This window comes from Thalassophryne amazonica, chromosome 18, assembly GCF_902500255.1.
Source record: "Thalassophryne amazonica chromosome 18, fThaAma1.1, whole genome shotgun sequence".
Classification (NCBI taxonomy): Eukaryota; Metazoa; Chordata; class Actinopteri; order Batrachoidiformes; family Batrachoididae; genus Thalassophryne; species Thalassophryne amazonica.
The window spans coordinates 55,469,675-55,492,772 of NC_047120.1; the positions used below are offsets into that span (position 1 = coordinate 55,469,675).

At 40.6% G+C, this 23,098-nt stretch overlaps 1 long non-coding RNA gene across 1 annotated transcript; it reads right to left on the reverse strand.

Moving 5' to 3' along the window:
* Nucleotides 1-4,238: 4,238 nt before the first annotated feature.
* LOC117531140 lies at nt 4,239-21,374 on the reverse strand. Its single transcript, XR_004566538.1, has 3 exons — nt 21,137-21,374; nt 20,524-20,525; nt 4,239-4,286 (listed from the first exon to the last, which is right to left on the reverse strand). It is a non-coding gene; the product is annotated as an uncharacterized LOC117531140 (long non-coding RNA).
* Between the last annotated feature and the right edge of the window lie 1,724 nt (nt 21,375-23,098).

Consider the following 23,098-nt stretch of genomic DNA (forward strand, 5'->3'; position numbering starts at 1 on the left):
AGCCAGGTAGGGGTCAATTGAAGAATTACACAGGGTGGGCAACTTGTTCCAGAAAGGGCCACGAGGGTGCAGGTTTTCTTTGCAGCCACTGATTCCACCAGGTGATTTCACTCATTAACTGATTCCACCTGGTCAAAGTGATATTAATGAGTGAAATCACCTGGTGGAATCAGTGGCTGCAAAGAAATCCTGCGCCCTCTTGGCCCTTTCTGGAACAAGTTGCCCACCCCTGGTCTAAATTAAAAGATGCTCCAATCATATAGAAAACTACACCACATTATTTGCCTGATCATAAAGATTCCAAAAAAGGTATAGTTTGGACAATCTGTGACTGAATGTTATGGAGTTATGAGGTAAAAGCAGCAAGAATGGTGACAAAGGTCGTTTTCAGTTTGTACAGGGGTCAAAAGTTAAAGTTGCTCCATTAATTTTGCTCCAGCTGTATTTGTGCTGAATTTGATGCTTGTATCACCATTTGAAGGATCGTTTCAGTTATCTACTGCACTAATAAGCCAACAACAATAAGGCCACCTGAATTAAAGGAGAAATGCTGCTTTTAACAACCTGGACCTCATTTCTGTCATAAAATACGGTCGTTTACTCACCAATATATGGGTGATTCTTAGACTACGGGCACTTATTATATCCTTTGATCATATTGTATGAAAAACAGAAAAAAGGGGAAATTTCACACTTTTATAATTATCTTTACAATGAAAGTGTGTTAAGAAATTTGTTCTAGTAGTCTATGATGACTTTTTCAACTTTTTTCAGCATCATTATATGCAAATATTGCCGTTTTGTGCTTGTCCCACACCCAGACTTTTGATCTCAAATGATAAAAATGAATGGTAAAGAAATGTTTTTCTAATGTTTTAAAATATCTCTGAATAAAATATCAGTAAAATAATCAAAACATAATTGGGGTATTCAATGTCATACAACTGTTGTGATTTTTTTAAACAAAATGTAGTTGTCCCACACTATTGCCGTAATTTCCACCACAACACTGTAATGTCCCTTTAAACAGTTTGTATGAAAGATTGTTTGGGTAGTTTCTATGGAGATAAACAGTGACATCAGAGCACATGTATATAGCACCAAATCACAACAAACAGTTGCCCCAAGGCGCTTTATATTGTAAGGCAATGGTGTGGTGGAAATTACATTTACAAGGCCAATAGTGCCCGTAGTTAAAGAATCACCCATATGTTTGGTGTGATTAGAAGTCCATAGTTCAAACGACGTGTTCAGTTCAAACCTGGAGCAAACATTTTTCTTCTTCTAAGGTGGATTAGAACTTTTTGTGGTACACAGCACAAACTACTGGACAGGAGGAACCTAGCAGTCAGTGTGACTCACTGATTTGAAAATGCAACTCTTTCAACTAGACGTGTGGTGCCGTGACATGTCAATCATCTGTGTCCAATCAGATTTCAGGAAGGTCCAGTGAAACCCTGGCCTCCGCTCTAGCTCCACCCATGCCAGGAAGTGTTTGACATTTGAACATTTCCTGTTTCACTGTGAGTGAGAATTCGGCACTTCCTGTTTGAGTGTGAGCTTGCCACTGAGTTCCCGCGAGATTCCATGGGATCTCATCTGTCAATCCAGGAAGTGTTTGAAATTTAAACATTTCCTGTTTTAATGTGGATTTGAAAATTGGCACTTCCTGATTAGGACAGCTCGTACCATGAGTGAGCTTCGCGCCACTGCGCGGCGCTTTGCTCATATTATAGCAACAGCTATCAACTAGCCATGATATATTTTGAAATGTCATAAAATTCTGACCATTGTATAAACTGATCTAAAATTAGATTTATATTGATTGAAATCAGTTGTTTAAAAAAATACTTCAAGAAATGGTTCATTTATTATAGATACCACCCATATTACACACTAGCTACCAACAGTAACCATCGCTTTTGAGTATGCCAGCAGCTATCAACTGACCATGATACATCATGAAATTTTATGATGTTTTGCCCTACCATAATACAAACTGACCTAAAATGAGATTGACAAAGTGTACAGACATTTGTATTGTGTTGATCAAAACAAATACGCCACATAATTGCTAATTTCTTATTGGTAGTATATAGCCATTCTGTGCTATCCATGCTAACTTGTTGCAGTGGTTATCATTAACTGTCATGATATATGCAGTAATTTTATTTAATAAAATTCTGCTCTACTTAATTGTAAACTGTTTGCAGTCTAGATTGATATAGCTTGCAGGTAAGTGTGAGAAAATACATAATAAATACTTTAAGTAGTAAATATTCTTTTAGTGTTTTGGTAACAACCACTCTAGGCACTAATATAGCCTACATACTATTGTGCCATTGAACTTATGGCAGTAACTTGCATTAGTTAGCCATGACATTTTCAACTTCAGGGTTCCCTGGTCCTTTGGTCCTCTCAGTTATTGGGATTTAAGGACCTTCTGGAATGGGAATATCAATGGTACATAATGTGGGTGTGATTTGTTGTGTGATTTGATTAAAAAAAATTTTTAATTGATATAAATATTAACTTAGGTTTGAATGTCTTCAGTGGTCGCATTTCTTGCTGTTTTGCCTTTTTTTTTCATTGTGCATGATGAGTAGTGGTGCAGTTTTCAGTATTTATAACCGGCGATTTGAACCTCAAAGACTTTATTAGCAAATTTTATAAACTTCTCCCTGTGTAAACTCTTCTGAAACTAAATTGACATAGCTTTCAGTTAGTTATAAGAAAATACTTGATAAAAACTTGCAAGTAATTGTTCATTTAGTTTGCTAGCTGCCACATTTTACACACGAGTTAACTACCTAATGTAGCCTACTAGCTACAGTGCTGTACATGCTAACTTATGATAGCAACTGTCATTAGCTAGAAATGAAATATTCTTGAATTTTATTCATGTGTGCCCTACTTAATTGTAAACTGGTCTAAAACTAGTTTATGATCAGTTGTAAAAAAAAAAAAAAATCTTGGTGAAGTAAATGTTGATTTGTTATCGGTACTGTGGTAGCAATGTTACACACAAGCTACCTATCTGCTGTAGCCCACGTACTATAGGGCTGTACATGTTTTGGCAGAGGCTGTCATTAGCTATCCATTATCAATATGCGGTTCAGTTTTATAAAATCCTGTGTGACTAAACTACAATATTCCAAAAACAGACTTGCAGCGAATTGGAAGACAATGGCTTATACACGCACTGCACACGTTCATGTGACTGTTAATTTAGCATGTGGATAAGAGTGAGCTAATGCTGCATTCAGAACCCTTGCACATTCCGATAGCTAACTCAGGAAAAAATGCCTTGCACGTTTCGTTGGGCTGGAATGTCCGCTTGGTAATTTGTGAGGAAACTGAGGTACCCAAGTTAATGTCACAGCCATCCACCCTTTTCAGGTTTCAAATCCCGCAAAACCTCGGAGAGGTCGCCATGCTGCGAGATCTCAGTAACATTGAGAACTGTATTGAGACACTCTGATTGGGCTTCACTTTAACTGCTGCACATGGACAACACCATTAACATCGCAACATAAAACTATTTTTATATTGTGCCTAAAACTCTCGTGAATATATTCTCTGGGTTTATAGACGTTGTTATTCTTCTTTGTCTTTCGGCTGTTCCCGTTAGGGGTCGCCACAGCAGATCAATCGCTTCCATCTCACCCTGTCCTCTGTATCTTCCTCTGTCACACCAACCACCTGCATGTCCTCTCTCAGCACATCCATGAACCTCCTCTTTGGTCTCCCTCTTCTCCTCCTGCCTGGTGGCTCCATCCTCAGCATCCTTCTCCCTATATACCCTGGGTCCCTCCTCTGCACATGTCCAAACCATCTCAATCTCGCCTCTCTGACTTTGTCTCCAAACTGTCCCACCTGAGCTGTCCCTCTGATATGTTCATTCCTAATCTTGTCCATTCTTGTCACTCCCAAAAAGAATCTCAACATCTTCAGCTCTGCCACCTCCAGCTCTGCCTCCTATCTTTTTGTTAGTGCCACTGTCTCTAAACCATGCAACATAGCTGGTCTCACTACTGTCTTGTAAACTTTCCCCTTCACTCTTGCTGATATTCTTCGGTCACAAATCACTCCTGCCACCTTTCTCCACCCACTCCACCCTGCCTGCACTCTCTTCTTCACCTCTCTACCACACTCTCCATTACTTTGAACAGTTGACCCCAAATATTTAAACTCATCTACTTTCACCACTTCTACTCCTTGTAACTGCACTATACCACTGGGCTCCCTCTCGTTCACACACATGTACTCAGTCTTGCTTCTACTGACTTTCATTCCCCTTCTCTCCAAAGCATATCTCCACTTCTCCAGACTAGACTCAACTTGCTCTCTACTCTCACTACAGATCACAATGTCATCTGCAAACATCATAGTCCTTGGGGACTCCTGTCTGATCTCATCTGTCAACCTGTCCATCACCACTGCAAACAACAAAGGACTCAGAGCTGATCCTTGGTTTAATCCCACCTCCACCTTGAATGAGTCTGTCATTCCGACTGCGCATCTCACCGCTGTCACACTATTCTTGTACATGTCCTGCACTACCCTAACATACTTCTCTGCCACTCCAGACTTCCTCATACAATGCCACAACTCTTCTCTTGGTACCCTATCATAAGCTTTTTCTAAGTCCACAAACACACAATGTAACTCTTTCTGTCCTTCTCTGTACTTTTCCAACAGTATTCTCAGAGCAAACATTGCATCTGTAGTGCTCTTTCTCGACATGAAACCATATTGCTGCTCACAGATCTTCACCTGTTTTCTAAGCCTAGCTTCTACTACTCTTTCCCATAACTTCATGCTGTGGCTGATCAGCTTTATGCCTCTGTAGTTACTGCAGCTCTGCACATCACCCTTGTTCTTGAAAATAGGAACCAGCACACTTCGTCTCCACTCCTCAGGCATCCTCTCACTTTCCAAGATTTTATTAAACAATCTGGTTAGAAACTCTACTGCCATCTCTCCTAGACATTTCCATGCCTCCATTGGAATGTCATCTGGACCATCTGCCTTTCCACTCTTCATCCTCTTCATAGCAGCCCTCACTTCTTCCTTGCTAAGCTCTTTTACTTCCTGATTTACTCTCGCCACATCATCCAGCCTTTTCTCTCGTTCATTTTCTTTATTCATCAACTCTTCAAAATATTCCCTCCACCTTCTCAGCACACACTCCTCACTTGTCAGCACATTACCACGTGCATCTTTTACCACCCTAACCTGCTGCACATCCTTTCCAGCTCTGTCCCTTTGTCTGGCCAATCGGTACAAGTCCTTTTCTCCTTCCTTACTATTCAGCTTCTTGTACAGCTCGCAATATGCCTTTTCCTTTGCTTTTGCCACTTCTGTTCTCGCCTTACGCCGCATCTCCTTGTACTCCTGTCTACTTTCTTCATCTCTCCGACTATCCCAAAACTTTTTCGCCAACCTCTTTCTCCTTATGCTTTCCTGGACCTCTTCATTCCACCACCAAGTCTCCTTGTCTTCCTTCCACTGTTCAGATGTCATACCCAGTACTGCCCTAGCTGTCTCCCTCACCACATCTGCAGTACTTTTCCAGTTGTCCAAAATTGCTTCCCCTCTAACTAGTGCTTCTCTCACCTGCTCGCTAAATTTCACACAACAGTCTTCCTCCTTCAGCTTCCACCATCTGATCCTTTGTTGAGCTCTCACTCTCTTCTTCTTCACCTCTAAAGTCATCCTACAAACAACCATCCTGTGCTGTCTAGTGACACTCTCTTCTGCTACCACCTTACAGTCTGTGATTTCTTTTAGCTTGCATCTCCTATAAAGAATGTAGTCCACCTGTGTGCACCTTCCTCCACTCTTATATGTTACCCTGTGCTGGCTCCTCCCTTTTCTTAAAGTAGGTATTCACCACAGCCATTTCCATCCTTTTTGCAAAATCAACTACCATCTGTCCTTCCCCATTTCTATCCTTGATACTATATCTACCTGTTATGTGTCGGACGCAGCTCGGAGAACCGACCAGCGTTTGAAGGACCCAGTATGAAATAAGCAGAGCACGGTACAAAGGCTAACTGAATTTAATACATAACAGTGATACAAAAAATAACAAAAGAAAGTGCGGTCTGGCGTGGTGCGCTCCCAGCAGCGCTAACGGTCCGGAGCCAGAAGCTGTTCGGACCCAAGGACCCCGCCGACACCCCCCAGGTGGCCGCAACAAACCGAGTCTGTGAAAGAAGGAACCATTATGTGAGTCCACACTCTACACACAGAGAGAACACTTAAAGGTGTACAAACAGCAAACACTTCCTGGCTTGATTACTAATCAGCTTCCCAACCTGCAGGCATGGAACATCCAGTTCACAAAACTCCACTGCAGTGGAAGCCGATACATGACTAACATACAGCTCAATATAATAAAGGTGTGAGGGACACCACATTTACTGACTGTATAAATGTTAGTCACAAAATCTAACGTACCTCAGGAAGTGTGCTGACGAGCGTGAGACCTCACCCCCTCCTCTTTCACAGACCGTGCATCAAACCCTGGACGTTCTCTGCATCCACTGATGATGAGATGGCTCCCGAGACGACGATCTCACCCGTCTGGTCACAAGGTCGAGTCTCTGGCAAATACACACTGTATACTCCAGTCTTAAATGCCACCATGTTCCAATCCATATAGATGCACCTCAGCCGTGAGTCCTGACGAGCCGCAGGTGATCAGGGTGAGGTCCTGATGACCTCAGCAACACAGCCACTCAGTCCCAAATGCAAGCCACCTGGAAGGAAAAACAAAAGACAGAAACAAAAAGGCAGCCAGGCCCCCCAGCCATACAACATCTACCCATTACTTCCTCATCACCTCTGTTCCCTTCACCAACATGCCCATTGAAGTCTGCTCCTATCACCACTCTTTCATGCTTGGGCACACTCTCCACCACCTCATCTAATACACTCCAGAAATTTTCTTTCTCCTTCATCTCACAACCTACCTGTGGGGCATATGCACTGATGATATTCATCATCACCCCTTCAATTTCCAACTTCACACTCATCACCCTGTCAGACACTCGCTTAACCTCCAACACACTTTTAACATACTCTTCCTTTAAAATGACCCCAACATCATTTCTCTTCCTGTCCTCACCATGGTACAACAACTTGTACCCACCGCCGATGCTCCTGCTCTTACTTCCCTTCCACTTGGTCTCTTGCACACACAATATGTCTACCTTTCTCCTCTCCATCATATCAGCCAGCTCTCTCCCTTTACCAGTCATACTACCAACATTCAAAGTCCCCACTCTCATTTCCACCCTTCTAGTTTTCCTCTTCTCCCGCTGTTCGTGGCAACATTTTCCTCCTCTTCTTCGTCGTCTTCACCCAGCAGTAGCCCAATTTCCACCGGCACCCTGTTGGGCAATAGCACCGGTGGCGGACATTGTTAACCCGGGCCGCGATCGATCCGGTATGGGAATTCGATTCTGAGTCTGTATAGTTGGGTTGGCTTGTTTTATGCCGGATGCCCTTCCTGACGCAACCCTCCTCATTTATCCGGGCTTGGGACTGGCAGTCAGAATGTACTGGCTGCACACCCCATGTGGCTGAGTTAATTTATTATTATTTTTATTAAATTGGTACAGCCAATTTAATAATAATAATAATAGTAAATTACGGCCTAAAGCAATTGACTATTTTTCTGCTGTCACTCAAGTTTACATAAACGTTGTTATTGCGTTTGTTTTATGTAAACGTGAGAATCACAGGCTGTCTCTCCATTATTTTCAATGGGAGCTGCTGTGAGCTACACTCGCTTCCTGATCATGTCGTTCTGGGGGAAAGTGAAGTTTGCTCTTTAACGTCTTTATTATTGTTCTTTACAACACTGTTTGTCCTCTTTGTTTCAGACTAATATATATAATATGTCTGAAATTCGGTTTCCATTTATTAAATTCCACGCAGATTAAACGTAACAGACACGGATTATTTGTTATAATTGTTTTAGCAAGTTTTCAGGGTATCATGCAGCAGATTCTTATTAACGTGACGAAAAGCATAAAAAAATTAAATTTTTGTAGTATAATATTCATTTACAATTGTCATCATGTGGATTCCCTATGTTTGACTGCAGCGACTCTCTGGCACACAAGGAATTATGGGATACATGAAAACCCTGGATGGCCTCCCCATTTGTGACTGGAGAATCAGTGTTGCTAATGTTGAAAATGCATCTTTAAATGAATTTTTAACAAGACATTACTGTTATATGTATTATATTCACATTCTGTGTACAGTTAGTTAAGTTACCAACACTATACATCAGCAAAAACATCTTTGACTATTTCATTTAACCCAAAAGATAACGTTAGCCTAGCTTTACTTTGTATAGGCTAAGTAGTTGATGACTCAAATTATAAAATTATTTTAAAGGCTCTCCAAGGTAATCTCATTAATGCACTTTTCCGGAAGGTTGTTTTTTTTTTATGATGGGTCTTTCCAAATATCCGAGGGTTCTGAATGCAGCACAAACACAAGGAACCACATAGAAATTAACCCATGAAGCTTTTTTACATGCAAATAATTTTGCCATTCAATTCCTAACTTTTATCCATTCAGGATGTTCTCATGCTGAATGGATAGAAGAGGATGCACAGTACCACAGAATTTGCATTGTATTTCAAGAGTTAAAAATACTAAACAATTAACAAAAGGGGGTTATATGGCTCTGAAACATCCAGTTCAGACTCGGGTTTTATACCGCGAGCCATTCACGTCTTCTCTGCCTGAATGCGTCTATTTCTGTGTGACACATTTATGCAAAGGGATTAGTGCCAGCAGAAACTGCATTGGAATTTCAAATTTCACACTTTATTAAATTGTTAAAATGATTTCAAAAAGGCACTGCAGCTGAAAATGACGATATATAAACTAGAAAATCCCAAATGGATGTGATGTAATATTGCTAAACTAAACTTGCTTAACTAAATTTACTCTTCTTTTGAGTAGAAATAAAAAAAAATTAACTTTATGTATATAAGCTTTTGTGCTACACTCACACTTTACTCTTAAAATATTGCAGATGTGCCTGAATACAAAAATAGATTGAAAGACATGGCACATATATGTGCCTCGGGTCGTGTAAGTGAATCAGACTGTACGGCCGTATGAATGAAATAATGAAGTGACTCACTCTCACTGTTTTCACTATAGACAGCTTCCCGCTGGTTTGCATTGCGTGTGCAATCTGTCAGCTCGGCGCTTTTTCTGTGAAAATGGAAGCAAAGTTTTGAGTGGAGTCAGAACATACACCGCCGGTTTCCAAGAAGTGATTAAAATAAGCTCCACTCTGAAGTGGTCGCTTTGGATTTGGTGTAAAAGCAGCCACCTGTGTTGCCACGGCAATGTGGCTTCATCACAGGAGATGGAAACAGGGTGCTTGTTTACAATCAAATTGGTGCAGGAAAGAAACAGTTATTTTGAAGATAATTTAGAATTGTAAATGCGAGTCCATTCTGTAGAACATGATGGTGTCATGGTCCTGCCCTTGATGTGCTTTTTGTTATGACTTTTTCATTGATCTTTGCTTTCTTGTTCTGTACATCTGTATTTGCATTCCTGCCATGTTCATGTTTTCATTGGTTTTGTTTTCTGTTCATCGTTCATGTATTGTGTAGTTTTGTCTTAGTAGCTGTTTTGCCACATTGTTGTCATTAATTGTTACCTTAGTTTTCACTTCAGTCTTGGTTTTGTTCTGTTTATTTAATTTCTTCTATTATGCTTTAGTCTGGCCTTTTCTGTGAAGTTTACTTTTGTCTCTGCTTTTGTTTTCAGTTTATCACTTAGTCTTCTGTTTTCTTTCATCTTTGTCTCATTGCGCTTGTCTCTGTATTTTGTTATTTCTGTTTTTTCTTCATCAGAATTACATTTTGGTTTTTGCTGTTCAGTATTTTTGCACTAAGTCACGCCCACCTGAACTTTTCTGTTTCCTCTGTTTGCCACGCCCTCTTCCTGGTTCTTCCAACACACCTGTTCTCACTTTTCTCATTTCCACTTTGGTTATTTAAACTCTCTGCCTTCACTCAAGCCCCGCCAGTTCGTTGATTTTCACAGTCCTCGTACCAGCCTTTTCATAGCTCTGCCTTGTTTTGCCGTGTACTGACCCAGCTCTGTTTTGTGACCTCGTCTTGCTGCTGCCCACGTACTTTGTCTGCTTGTGTTAAAGACCTGAGCCTGCCTTTTTGACGACGCCCTGGCCTGCTGACTATCTGTACCTCTGCATCCATGACTGCCTAACTGTGTACCGAATCCAAGCTAATTTTTTGACCGATAAAGCCTTTCAATTTCAATTCCACTGTCTGTGAGTTTTTGCATTTGGGTCCCACAACCTTTGGTGCCACATCACCCCGAGTTCCTGACAGATGGACGTTGGAAAATTACATACAAGGTGAATTCAAAAAGTATCCAACTTTTCGCTGTGAAAATACAATTACTCACCTGAGAAACTGAAATCCTAATCCTCTTCAAAGTAGTCTCCTTGGGACTGCACACACTTCTCCCAGTGGTTCTGCCATTGATGGAAGCATTTCTGGAACTAATCTTTCGGAAGGGTGTCCAGTTGGGCCACCGCATTCCACATGATGTCTTCTCGCAACTCAAACTAAATCCCTTTTAGAGTTGTTTTGATCTCATAGGGAGCTATGCCAGGAGACTAGGGAGCCTGATGAATCACAGGAGTGTTGTGTTTGGCCAGGAAAGCCTGAATCAGCTGAGTATAATGGGCGGGTGCATTGTCATGATGGAGTTTCCAACTTTTAGCCGCCCACAGATCTGGTTGCATCATGAAGGTGACATAGGACCTCCCGATAATACTTTTTATTAATATTTTGGTCTTCTGGTGAGTACTCATGTTACACCACCCCACAGGAACCAAAGACAACTGCAAACATGACTTGGACATTACTGCACACCTGCTGTGCTTTGTGTCCTCTGTGAGGTTGGATGTTTCCATTGCGATGACTGAAATTTAGTTTCCGGGTCATATGTGTAAACCCATGTCTCATCACCGGTAATGACAGTGTTCAGGAATTTAAGGTCGCTGTTCATGCATTCCAGATGCAGTTGCTTCCGCGCCACCGTTACTCTGTCAAAATGGAGCGTACCAAACCTGTGCTTATTCCCACCTCGTCTGCAAGTACTTGGATGGTGATACGACGGTCATCCATGACCAAAGTCCATATTCTGTCAATCACTTGGTCATTTCATCTTGTGGATGGTCTAATGGAACTTTGCGCTCCACTGATATGCACCCATTTTTGAAAGAGTTAGCCACTGTTTTGTTTGCATTATGCTCATTACATTATCGCCAAAAGCCAGCTGAATCTCGCGAATGGTTTCCACTTGGGTATCATCAAGCTTTTAACAAAGGTTGGTGTTAAGTCGTTCCATTGTGTTACAGCAAATGAGAATCCAACAGGTGCTCAGTACAAGTCTTCACTCTAAGGCTGACTGCTAGCAACTGATGCGCTCTGTGGGTGGGGTAAAACTCCCGCACGCACAAGAAGGTTCCCTACACCTCCCCACCAAATGACAACTCATACACTTCATTTGGTCCATGGGCGTGAAGTAAGGTCTGATACTTTTTGAATGCACCAAATGAGTCACGTTTTCGTGCGGCTTTTTTTTAATTTTACTATTTCTAATCCTACCCCTAACCCTAATAACCATAACCTAACCCTCTCCCTTCTCCTAACTATAACCCCCACAGACTCCCCTCACCGCGTCACCCCACATTTTGTGCTCCCGTCATGAAAATGGTACTTTCGTGAAGGTATCAAGAACCAATAAATTTATTTTCATTTTCATCATGCCATCACTTAATGGCGTGAGATGGGGTTGGTATTCCAGTGAAGGGGCATGAGGCACTTAAACTTTTCCGAGAGGTAGTTAAAGAGATTATATTGCGCAAAATTGTTTATTTTTTATCTATATACCAAAATTATTGTTGTCAGGTGATTTAAAAATTAATCTATTTAATTACAAGGTTTGTGATTAATCAATCAAAATTAATTCAGGAATAACCCTCTTGTGTCTGATTTGCGCTACATTCATGCTGGATTTTATGGTTGCAGATTGAGTCTTACCAATGATGTGCTACGGATATTTGCGACCGTAATCCAGCATGAACAATCGCAAATCATCAAACACAACAGAGTTATTCCCATTCTAATGCAATTCCATCGTTTGCAAGGTTTAGTTTTCTGTAAGTAATTCAGTCGGCGAAAGGGTGTGGTCGGCTCATCAAAGCTTACCGTAGCAACCGCTATTATTGACACCTGCGTAGCAAAGCGGTCAGGGCGCGGAGGTATACATCAAATGTGAAACGGTTGAATATTTTGACACCGTCTACACACAATTAACCAATCAGATTTGCCGAACAAATGTAATTGCACTAGAATCGCATTTAATCGCATGTATAATTCTTTATTTTAAATAGTGTAAACATATGAGGTGGGCAATGGTTCAAAAACCTGCCAGTAGAGTTCATGTGATTCAGTGTTTGTACGAATGCCAGATCAGTCTTTAAATACGACATTCTCCAGTTTTCACCCCAACTCCAACCAACCAAATGATCACATGATGGGCTCACTAACCCGTAGATAAGATCTACAGCTCCCTTTCAAACCCGACACGTCCTAGACATGGATGGTGCTGCAGAGGAACACCCTGCTCCTGATGGCTCCTTTCCTCCTATGTTCCCCATCTTTACCCACCAAGCAAACCCCTAAACCACCGCAACTTCTCCTAACAGAATCTTGAATGGAAAACAAAGCGGAAACCACCCAGAAAGAATCCTAACGTGTGTATTCACTGTGACCAGTCCAATGTGCACGTGTGCAGTAAACATGTTGTTTAATCAGCTAGGTTGGATGGATTATCTTGGCAAAGGTGAAGTGCTCATGAACACATCTGTGAACAAAATTCCACAGAAATAAGGCTTTTATGTCCAAAGAGTTAGTTCTTTTACTTCAATGGGAACAAAATCAAAAATGTTGCATTTGTATTTTTGTTGCATACGTTTTACAGAAACTTGTGGTTCTCATTTGAGTGAAGAAAATGGAGTATGGCCCTTTAAAAATGAGATTTGGCCACTCACTGTCTTTAATTCATGGGGCAGCGTGAACAACAACATTAATTATATCGCTGTAAATAAGGATAATTAAGGTGGTCCTGCTTGCTCTTCAGTTTTTCCACATCATTAAAGCAAAGCGAGCTCCTGTTCGCAGAGGATAGCGTTGCTCATCTGATGAGGTCACCAAAGAATTAAGATCACAAGCTAAATTTTGGGTTCACGTTTGTTAAATGCAGCTTTGCCGCACAGAGGACCTTGCTGCTAACTGGAAGTGTGAGATGTAATAGAAATGCTCCATGTCATTGTCAGGTTGGTGATATTTGAACAGAGGAGAGAGACGGTGTTTCTTCTTTGTTTTGGACAGGTTTCATCCAGTCTGCACTTTGACATTGTGTTTGAGTGTGAAAAGTATAAATAATTTTGGTGAAAGTGATGTGAAGATACAAATAAAACTAGAAGGGCAAACAGATCACGCCTGCCTGTGTTTGCATTTGATTTTTTTTATTTTTCTCATTGTGAGATGGTTATTCATCTCATCTGTTCTCTAACATTCTTTAATCCTGGTCATTGACTTTTAATCGTGATCACTAATCTTTGATCTTAATTTGTGGTGCTGCTGAATCACCTTTGACTCTGAACCTTTGATTTTTGCACTTCCTTCTTATTGTTGGACTTTGATTCTGATCACTTTACTTCGATCCCAATGATCCTAACTGACCTTTAATCCAGATCGTTTAAATTTTGTTTGTGATTGCTTGACTGTTGATTCTGATCATTGAATTTTGACCTTGTTAATTACCTTTTAATCCTGATCATTCACCTTTGAGCTTTGATTAAAAACCTTTCAAAGATGATCTTTAATCACTTCTCATTAATTGAATCCGATTTCCAACCTTTGATCCTATCATAGAACCTTGACCATGATAACTCAGTTTTAATCCCAATCATTATCTTTGATCGTTATTTATAATCCTGATCACTCATCTTTGCTCTTGATTTGTAATCATGATTACTCTGTGATCCAAAACCTTTAGTACTTGATATTTGATCATCTCTCCTGATCCTGATTTGACCTTTGATACTGATCTTTGAACATTGACCCTTATAACTGATATTTAATCTCACTCATCTTTTCTCTGTATTTGCAATCCTGATCACTTATCGTTGATACAAACATTTCATACTTTATCTTTGATCTATTTTCCAACATTCCTTGAGCCTGATTGCAGACCTTTGATCTTTATCACAAAACTTTTACCCTGATAACTGACCTTGAGTTCCGATCACTCGTCTTTGATCTTGATTTGTAATCCTGGTCAGTTATTTTTGATCCAAAACCTTGAATACTTGATCTTTTATCTCGTCTCCTGATCCTTGTTGTTGACCTTTGATCCTAATAATTGAACTTTGACCCTGACAACTGACCTTTTTACCGATCACTTATCTTTGATATTTATTTATAATTCTGATCATTCATCTTTGATCTTTCAGCTCTTCTCTAATGTTCCTGATTGCTGACCTTTGATCATTAAACTTTGATCCTGAATGATGAACTAAGATCCTGATTGCTGGTTGATATGATCCTGTATTCAGGGTCAAAGGAAATAGGAGCAAAGATCAAAAGTAGGAACCCTCCCTTGATCTGAAATCACATTAAATTTAAATTTGTTCTTCTTTTGACAAGACCTACATCTTCACCAAATTTCACTAAAATCTTTGTCTTTTTTTAGATACCCTGTTTACAACAAACAATCTAACACACATACAGCATTGAAAACATGTGCTCTTTGTTTGTTTACAAGTAACGTCTAAGCTTACCCGCCATCTGAGCAAGTGCATTGGTAATAGTGGTAAAAACAAACATCTCTCAAGTATTTTGATGATAGGAACCTATATTCGTTTGATCAAAGTATGACTTAAAAGTCTATATTTAGAGTAGCCAATTTAGCTTAAACTTGACATTTGTAACTTTAAAGTACAAAAACCTCAGCCTTCATCCACATCTGCCCTATCACCCATCTTCTCTTCTTTCTTTACATTTTCTTCATCCTCTGTTCTGACCGTCACCACTCCTCCTCCACATAGGCTCCTGACTCTGCACCTCCTGCTCATCCATCCCTATGTTTCTTTGCTCATGAATCCTACAGGATCTCTAAGTAGGACTGACGTAGTTGCATGGGACAAGTGACGCAGACTACTTCACGAGAGCAAGCGGTGAAAGATACCAGGGGGGTATTAGTATTGAAAGGGGACACAGAAATAGCAGGCGATTAAGGGCGATGCATAAAGAGAGGGAAAGCGAGAGGAGACAGACTGATGAATGAATGTTTGTGGATGCCACGGCAAGGCAAATGCCAATTTACTACACCAAGCGGCTGTTTCAAATTGAAGTGATGTCCTGAAAGAGAGAGCTGGGTAGGGATCCAAGAAGATTGCAAGCCCCTGTTGAGAAGGGCTGTAAAATCTATACTCAGACAAATAATTTAGCCATTACCTGGCAGTAGTGGTAGTGGTGGTGGTGGGGGGGGGGGGGGGGGGGGTGTTCCGTGAAGTGCGCAGTGCTAAGATAGCTGCTGCAGACTTTATGCATGAACAGATATAGTTGACAAAAACTCCAGGAGTCGCCTCCATGCAGCAGGACTGTGAAGAATGATTCACCCCAAAAGCTTTAACTAAAGTGGGGGGATGTAAATGTGCTGCATTACATAACAGCCTGTTTGTGCTCTCGTTTAGCTATAATCCTTGTTTTCGTGTCGTATATAATTGCTTTTGTGTTTTGATGCACTGATCTGTGATATTGTGCACAGTGATACTCGTGTAGTTCAATTCATTTTATTCATGCAGCACCAGATCACAACATCAGTCATCTCATGGTGCTACAGATGAGCAAGGCTTAAACGTCACCCAACTCAAGAACAAGCACATTGCTGAGAGTTGTCAGGGGAAAAGTTTGTCAGGTGTTTTTAATGATCGGTAGAAACCTCAAGTAGACCAGACTCAACGGGGGTAACCACCTGCTTTGGGCCATACTACAAATAAAACTAGAATGACACTGAGACAATGCATTATATTTTTTTAAGTTGAAAAATCTTGGATCTAACCTGCTATTTGCATCTGCTTCAAAATTCATGTTTAGATATTTTTGTAAACATCTGTAAACAAAATAAAAAATTGTGTCTTTAGCATTGTGAGATAGGACATTTTTCAAAATTTATCAAGAGATGATGCAGATATCTTTTTTGTCGGCGGGGGGGCATATGTACAATGGTAATATCTGAGAAATGTACCATACTGTAAGTTCTGGCAGGATGACTCAGATTTCAAAGCTTTCACTGAGATTTACCTAATTACATCTGTGATCTCAAATACGGAGCATCTGGTCCCCAGTTTCAGTCATCAACTCACAGCCAAATGGAAATGTGCACATTATTTAAAAAGTGTCGGTTCCAACTCACCTCTCTGCTGCTTGCAGTCGCTGACTTGCATGCTACCTCCTCCGTCCTAGTGCCAGCCCTTTAGTCCCTGTCCCTGTCAGAACCTGCCTTTTCTGATGGCAGGATCTGAGCTCTATGTACCCCTACACCCCATTGTGACTGATAAACAAAGTGCAAAAAGTATTCCTTGGTCCACCCTTAACTGGATCCATCCCAAAAGTTAATGGTCCTCTTCCCTAGCCCATAATCCACCCTTCCACAAAGTTTCACAAAAACCATTTAGGTAGTTTTTGCATAATCCTGTTAACAAACAAACTGTGCTGGAAACATGATCTCCTTGGTGGAGGCAATAGTCATGATCCCTCACCCCCCTTTGCAAGATTGCAACATTGCAAGATAAGGTATTTTTTCAACATTTTCCTGAATTTCTTAAGACATGATGCGAGATTTTTTGTGGGGGTTGGGGGTGTGTACAGTGCTGATATCTAAAAACAGGTGAAATTATTTGTGGATTGTGATAACAATCCACATTTTGTGGATCAAGAATCAAGATCAGATGTTTTTCTAAAAGATCTGTGCTCTATCACTTGAAGAACTTGTGAAATTGTTGAGAAATGGACATTCTCACAATAATAAAGAAAATGGGGGAAAAAAAATGTGTTTCTAATCGGATACACCCCAAAAACAGACACCCTCTCTACTTTAAGATTAGGCTTAAAACTTTCCTTTTGCTAAAGCTTATAGTTAGGGCTGGATCGGGTGACCCTGAACCATCCCTTAGTTATGCTGCTATAGACGTAGACTGCTGAGGGATTCCATGATGCACTGTTTCTTTCTCTTTTTGCTCTGTATGCACCACTCTGCATTTAATCATTAGTGATCGATCTCTGCTCCCCTCCACAGCATGTCTTTTTCCTGGTTCTCTCCCTCAGCCCAACCAGTCCCAGCAGAAGACTGCCCCTCCCTGAGCCTGGTTCTGCTGGAGGTTTCTTCCTGTTAAAGGGAGTTTTTTCCTTCCACTGTAGCCAAGTGCTTGCTCACAGGGGGTCGTTTTGACCGTTGGGGTTTTACATAATTATTGTATGGCCTTGCCTTACAATATAAAGCGCCTTGGGGCAACTGTTTGTTGTGATTTGGCGCTATATAAAAAAATTGATTGATTGATTGATTCTTTGGCCCATACACCCTTCCAACCTTCACAAAAATGGGTGCAGTAATTTTTGCATAATCCTGCTAATAGACAAAAAATACACAAACAAACAAACACCTAAACAGCACTAAAAAGATCACCTCCTTGGTAACACAAAGTAAAAATGTACCATCTATAAGCGTGACAAGCTGCTCTTGTATACTGAATGAGGTACTGTGATTCAATCTCTGGAGCAAAATGTAACAGTAATGAACCATTAAAATGGATGCTAACTGCTATAAAACAACAACAACAAGAAGAAGCTCTACATGTGAAGACATTCTTTGTCTTAGAGAATGAGTGAATTAAATAATCATGCTCTCAAACTGAAAGACCATGCTCTTTAATAAAAAGTGGAAATACAAATTTCATTCTATTTGGCACATCAATTGCTCGGACTGTGTGAGACAACAAGAACAGCATCGGCAAATCAGATCATCACTCTAAGATAATATCTTAGCCTAGCTACAAATGCTTCGAGCTAAACAATTAAGTTGCATGTTTACATCACCAATGATCATCTGTTCAGTGGCCAGAAGCAACCCAATCTTACGACATTTTGTGATGGCATCATGAAAAGTACATAAATCTATTGATTCATGCTCCCATCACAAAAATGTGCCACTTTCGTAACGGGAGCACAAATTTGTTTGGTGGGTAGGGTAGGGTTTCAAATAGTAAAATAATAATAATTAAAAAAAACTCATGTCATGAAAATGTGACTCATTTCGTGAGAAAATAGAATGGAGTCTTTATTGTCATTGTACATATACGAGGTCTGTTAGAAAAGTATCGTACCTTTTTATTTTTTTCAAAAACTATATGGATTTGATTCATATGTTTTTACATCAGCCAAGCTTGAACCTTCGTGCGCATGCGTGAGTTTTTCCCACGCCTGTCGGTTGCGTATTCGCCTGTGGGCAGGCTTTGATTGAGCACTGGTCCACCCCTCTCATCGTTGTTTCATTGCGAGGAAGTGGCGGAATGATTTGGGCTTTTTTTTCCATCAGAATTTTTTCAGAAACTGTTAGAGACAGGCAGCTGGAAACCATTCGAAAAATTTATCTGGCTTTCGGTGAAAATTTTACGGACTTCACAGAGAATAAGGAGTGTTACTACAGCTTTAAGGATGGCCCACAATAGCACACGGCGCGCCGCGCTACGCGCCGCCATCGACTGACAGAAACCACCACATCATTCTAAACGGATCGCTGTGTGGAGCCGGGACCGTCGTGTGCAATTTCTCTGGTTATCACAAGAGCTGGACATCAGCCATTTTTCTGGCAGATTTCACTTTTAACAAGAGATTTTGTCATGGAAAGCCGCGCGGAGGCTACGAGCATCACGACCGATTCGCTGATGAAGCAAGACAAAGGAACACCTCCGTTTCGGAGTGTTAGACGACAAGTTGGGACATGCCTATCTCGGCTTTCAGTGCTTACCAGTCGAGTGAGTATAAGAGAAATTGTGGAGAGCTGTCATTTCGTGAGGGTTTTTTTTTTTTTTTAAAACTCACTATTACTAACCCTACTCCTACCCCAACCCTAACCTTAACCATAACCTAACCCTACTCCTACCCCCAACCCTAACCTTAACCATAACCTAACCCTACTCCTACCCACAACCCTAACCTTAATCATAACCTAACCCTAACCCTACTCCTACCCCTAACCCTAACCAGAACCCCCCCCGCTTCACTTTTATTTTCATGCAGTCATCATGGAATTTGTTACAGTCAATTCGTGAGGGCATGATGAAAATGAGGCGCTTTTCATCACAATATCACAAACCAGTAGATTAATGTATATTTCGTGCTGCTGATTCACGATTTGCCGTGAGACTGGATTGAAATTACACATTTTTCTTTCTCACACTCCTCACATTGCATTTTTGAACAGATGCAATTAATGCTCCCATGCTTTTGGACTACTGTATCAATATTGCAGCCTCTGTGAGGTCATTTGCTCCCATTTAGATATGAAGTGTTCATTCTAAACTTCTGAAAACACATTGCTTTGCTGTTACGGGTAATTATGCACTAATAGATTGTTATGAATCCTATATTCCATTTCTGCTAATAACACCCCTAAATGCTACACACTGTAGCTTTAATAATTGATATAAATTATATTCAAGACATATTCATTGACTTGGAAATGTTCATGTATCCATCCCCTGACTTGTCTAAAGAAACCTGGCTGTAAAAATGATGTGTATGGACAATAATCCTAATATTTACTATGTACAATTACGTATGACTCTGAAAATGGAGGGATATAATGGCAGTGATTCACAAATGGCTAATGTGGTATTTTGTTTGAACCCTTGAATTAAAGCTGAACTGTTACACTTCAGTCTCATCTTGATTGTTTCATTTGACTCCCCTGTGGTCATGCACAAACATCAGTTTTTAAGCTCTCTACATTAATGTGGCCCATTACCCTTCAGCACCAAGGACAGCACACCTTTAGTGCACTTCAGAGCATGCATCTTATTGGCTGCTTCAGGGAACAAGTGCAAAAAATAATTAAGAGGTTTACGCTCACAGAAAACACTTTAAAGGCCGTACCTTATTACATCAGGAACAACAGCACTCAGCAGAGTTCAAGTGTCATTGCTGCTTTCCACCCAGCACAGTTGTCATTTTATGCCTAGTGCCTGTGTTGTTTTCGCAGAATTTTCTTGAGAAAAGACCCCCGTAAAGAACATTTATAGGAAAACTACATTTTGCATGTGATCAGTTCCCTAACATGCCCTCAAAAACCTAATGAAATTGCTTCAACTTCTAACTACTTTGTCTCTCGGCTGCTCCTGTTAGGGGGCGCCACTGCAGATCGATCGTTTTCATCTCACCCTGTCTTCTGTCTCTTCCTCTGTCACAACAACCACCTGCATGTCCTCCCTCACCACATTCATTAACCTCTTCATTGGCCTCCCTCTGCTCCTCCTGCCTGGTGGCTTCATCCTCAGCATCTTCTCCTATATACCCTCAGTCCCTCCTCTGCACGTGTTTCAGACCATCTCAGTCTCGCTTCTCTGAGTTTTGTCTCCAAACTCTCCCACCTGAGCTGTCCCTCTGATGTGGTCATTCCTAATCCTGTCCATTCTCGCCACTCTCAAAGAGAATCGCAGCATGTTCAGATCTGCCTCCTGTCTTTTTGTTAGCGCCACCGTCTCTAAGCCATACAACATAGCTGTTCTCATGTCTGTCTTGTAGACTTTTCCCTTCACTCTTACTGATATTCTTCAGTCACAAATCACTCCTGCCACCTTTCTCCACCCACTCCACCCTCCCTGCACTCTCTTCTTCACCTTTCTACTCAATTGATCCCAAGTATTTAAACCCATGTACTTTCACCACCTCTACTCTTTGTATTCAGTCTTGCTCTTACTGACTTCATTCCCCTGCTCTCCAGAGCGTATCTCCACATTTCCAGGCTAGACTCAACCTGCTCTGTACTCTCACTACAGATCACGTCATCTGCAAACATAGTAGTCCATAGAGACTCCTGTCTGATCTCATTTGCCAACATCTTCATCACCACTGTGAACAAGAAATGACTCACAGTTTATCCTTGGTGTAATCCCACCTCCACCTTGAATTAATCTGTCAATCCTACTGCACATCTGGCAGCTCAAATGAATTAAGTTCTTCCAAATTAAGTAAACATGTCTTGCACATATTACTTGCTGAGTACATTTGCATCAGTCTAATCATATGCATCTCCCTTTTCAGTATATAATCCTTCCTTGTTTTCTCTGCAAATTAAATATACCCCTTTGAAATTAACGTCACTGTCTTACAATGCAATCTGGCACAAGCAGCTCAAAAATAAATAAATAATTCCTGGAAGCTGCTGTCTTTGTCTTTGCGTCTAATAAGCAGCATTTTGAACAGTGTCAGAGGGTGAGGAACCCTCTGACACCAAACAGCCTGTCTCCTGTTATTGTTATGGGTCTCATCTCTCATTAATGGTCTTTTTCTTATCTTCAAAAGACAATGACAGGAAAATAAAGCAGCTTCTGAATCCTAAGATATTTAAATGACCGGTGGAAGAAAGGTGCAGAAATTCACGATTCACAGGTCTAAAAGGAAAGATGATCTTCAGGTTATATAATGTTGAAATTTTCATTTAATCATCACCTAATAATAGAAGGGAAATGGGGGAACATTTCCAACAAGATTCTGCAAAAAGCAGCAGCCCACTGAAGCTCTGACATCATCACTGAAATCTGAAAGGCTAAATCTGGATCGTTTCTCAAATGTCAGTTGTGTAGATGTCTAAATATATTCTACCGTACACCCCTGCCAGGAATCCAAACGGAGATACAGTAATCTCGGCTTTAAAAAAGGTTTCACTGAGGTGAAGGTGTCTGTAAATGAGGCCCACTGAACATTTTTTTTTTACACATTTTGTTTTACATTCTTCCTTTAGCTTACATTTTACTCTGGATGTTATTCATTAAAAAAGCAGCAGTTTACAGGCTAAGTGCCATCTGTCCTTCATAGAGTCGATCCTGGCACCGCTTCTAACAAGCTTCTATAAATATAATCAGACATACGTGATGGAAACACACACGTCTGCACAGGCTAAAGAGGCAGGCGGGATTCTGACATCACTTTATGGACATGATGACAATAGCACCTGCAAATTTGATTGCCCATATTCAAATGCATGCTTAAAAATATAACACAATGCTAAAATGCCCTCGTCCTTAATGAACATTGTGTCCTTATCATTTGCAGTTGTTTAATTTAAAATCCTATTGTCTTACCTACAATTTGTATATGTTCATAAAGCCCCTCTATCAACCAATTAAAACAATGTTTAAGTTTTAAAAGTGCAAATCGAGGAATATTTGTAGATTACCCTCTGTGCATTTGCAAGTATCAATGAGACAAATTTAACTCCATAGGAGTTAGCTTTGAGTTAGCAGGTTAGCATGCATGCTAACGTCTGCAAAATGTCTTGTAATGACGTCCAGAGGTGTTATCAGGTTACAAAAACACTGTTTTCAGTTTTAGAAGTGTTTATTTCTCACTAGCGTTTACATAATATATGACGCAGAGGTTATATTTACACACAAACGAAAGAGTTTTGCAGCTGGCTACCGGCCTGTGATGTCACCATGCTAACATCCACAAAATGACTTGTAAATACGTTCAGAGGTGTTATTAGGTTCCAAAAACACTGTTTTCAGTTTAGAAGTGTTTATTTCTCACTAGCTTTTACATAATATATGACAGAGGTTATATTTACACACAAATGAAACAGAGTTTTTGCAGCTAGCTACCGGCCTGTGATGTCACCATGCTAACATCCACAAAATGACTTGTAAATAAGTTCAGAGGTGTTA